The sequence below is a fragment of the Hylobates moloch genome, unplaced genomic scaffold (assembly GCF_009828535.3).
Source record: "Hylobates moloch isolate HMO894 unplaced genomic scaffold, HMol_V3 SCAFFOLD_16, whole genome shotgun sequence".
In the NCBI taxonomy this organism is placed as follows: Eukaryota; Metazoa; Chordata; class Mammalia; order Primates; family Hylobatidae; genus Hylobates; species Hylobates moloch.
This window is the reverse complement of record NW_026652291.1, coordinates 16,419,323-16,421,807: the sequence shown is the minus strand read 5'-3', so window position 1 is coordinate 16,421,807 and position 2,485 is coordinate 16,419,323.

Here is a 2,485-nt window from a genome sequence, read left to right as displayed (position 1 = left end):
CTCTCTTTTCTTCTTTATTAGTCTGGCCAGTGGTCTATCTATTTTGTTAATCTTTTCAAAACACCAACCCCCCAGATTCATTTATTTTTTTGAAGGGTTTTTCATGTCTCTATCTCCTTCAGTTCTGCTCTGATCTTAGTTATTTCTTGTCTTTGGTTAGCTTTTGAATTTGTTTGCTCTTGCTTCTCTAGTTCTTTTAATTGTGATGTTAGGGTGTCGATTTTAGATCATTCCCACTTTCTCCTGTGGGCATTTAATGCTAAAAATTTCTCTCAGAACACTACTTTAGCTGTGTCCCACAGATTCCAGTATCTTGTGTCTTTGCTTTCATTGGTTTCAAAGAACTTATTTATTTCTGCCTTAATTTCATTATTTACCCAGTAGTCATTCAGGAGCAGGTTGTTCAGTTTCCATGTAGTTGTCAGGTTTTGAGCGAGTTTCTTAATCCTGAGTTCTAATTTGATTGCCCTGCGGTCGGACAGACTGTTTGTTATGATTTCCATTTTTTTGCATTTGCTGAGGAGTGTTTTACTTCCAATTATGTGGTCAATTTTAGAATAAGTGTGATGTGGTGCTGAGAAGAATGCATATTCTGTTGATTTTGTGTGGAGAGTTCTGTAGATGTCTATTAAGTCTGCTTTGTCCAGAGCTGAATTCAAGTCCTGAATATCCTTGTTAATTTTCTGTCTCGTTGATCTGTCTAATATCAACAGTGGGTGTTAAAGTCTCCCACTATTATTGTGTGGGAGTCTAAGTCTCTTTGTAGGTCTCTAAGAACTTGGTTTATGAATCTGGGTACTCCTGTATTGGGTGCATATATATTTAGGTTAGTTCTTCTTGTTGCATTGATCCCTTTACCATTATGTAATGCCCTTCGTCTTTTTTTGTTTTTTTTTATCTTTGTTGGTTTTAAAGTCTGTTTTATCAGAGACTAGGATTGCAACCCCTGCTTTTTTTTTGCCTTCCATTTGCTTGGTAAATATTCCTCCATCCCTTTATTTTGAGCCTATGTGTGTCTTTGCACATGAGATGGGTCTCCTGAATACAGCACATCAATTGGTCTTGACTCTATCCAATTTGCCAGCCTGTGTCTTTTAATTGGGGCATTTAGCCCATTTACACTTAAGGTTAATATTGTTATGTGTTAATTTGATCCTGTCATTATGATGCTAGCTGGTTATTTTGCCCGTTAGTTGATGCAGTTTCTTCATAATATCAAGGGTCTTTACAATTTGGCATGTTTTTGCAGTGGCTGGTACTGGTTTTTCCTTTCCATATTTAGTGCTTTCTTCAGGAGCTCTTGTAGGGCAGGCCTGGTGGCAACAAAATCTCTCAGCATTTGCTTGTCTGTAAAGGATTTTATTTCTCCTTGGCTTACGAAGCTTAGTTTGGCTGGATATGAAATTCTGGGTTAAAAATTATTTTCTTTAAGAACGTTGAATATTGAACCCCACTGTCTTCTGGCTTGTAGGATTTCTACACAAAGATCTGCTGTTAGTCTGATGGGCTTCCTTTTGTGGGTAACCTGACCTTTTTCTCTGGCTGCCCTTAACATTTTTTCCTTCATTTCAACCTTGGTGAATCTGATGATTATGTGTCTTTGGGTTGCTCTTCTCAAGGAGTATCTTTGTGGTGTTCTCTGTATTTCCTGAATTTGAATGTTGGCCTGTCTTGCGAGGTTGGGAAAGTTCTCCTGGATAATATCCTGAAGAGTGTTTTCTAACTTGGTTCCATTCTCCCCATCACTTTCAGGTACACCAATCCAACATAGGTTTGGTCTTTTCACATAGTCCCATGTTTCTTGGAGGGTTTGTTTGTTCCTTTTCATTCTTTTTTCTCTAATCTTGTCTTCACACTTTATTTCATTAAGTTGATCTTCAATCTCTGATATCCTTTCTTCTGCTTGATCAATTTGGCTATTGATACTTGTGTACGCTTCATGAAGTTCTTGTGCTGTGTTTTTCAGCTCCATCAGGTCACTTATGTTCTTCTCTAAAATGGTTATTCTAGTTAGCAATTCCTCTAACCTTTTTTCAAGGTTCTTAGCTTCCTTGCGTTGGGTTAGAACATGCTCCTTTAGCTCAGAGGAGCTTGTTATTACCCACCTTCTGAAGACTACTTCTGTCAATTCATCAAACTTGTTCTCCGTCTAGTTTTGTTCCCTTGCTGGCAAGGAGTTGTGATCCTTTGGAGGAGAAGAGGCATTCTGGTTTTTGGAATTTTCAGCCTTTTTGCACTAGTTTTTCCTCATCTTCGTGGATGTATCTATCTTTGGTCTTTGATGTTTGTGACCTTTGGATGGGGTCTCTGTGTGGACGTCCTTTTTGTTGATGTTGATGCTATTCCTGTTTGTTAGTTTTCCTTCTAACAGTCAATCCTCTCTGTTGCAGGTCTGCTGGAGTTTGCTGGAGGTCCACTCCAGACCCTGTTTGCCTGGGCATCACCAGCAGAGGCTGCAGAACAGCAAAGATTGCTGCCTGTTTAT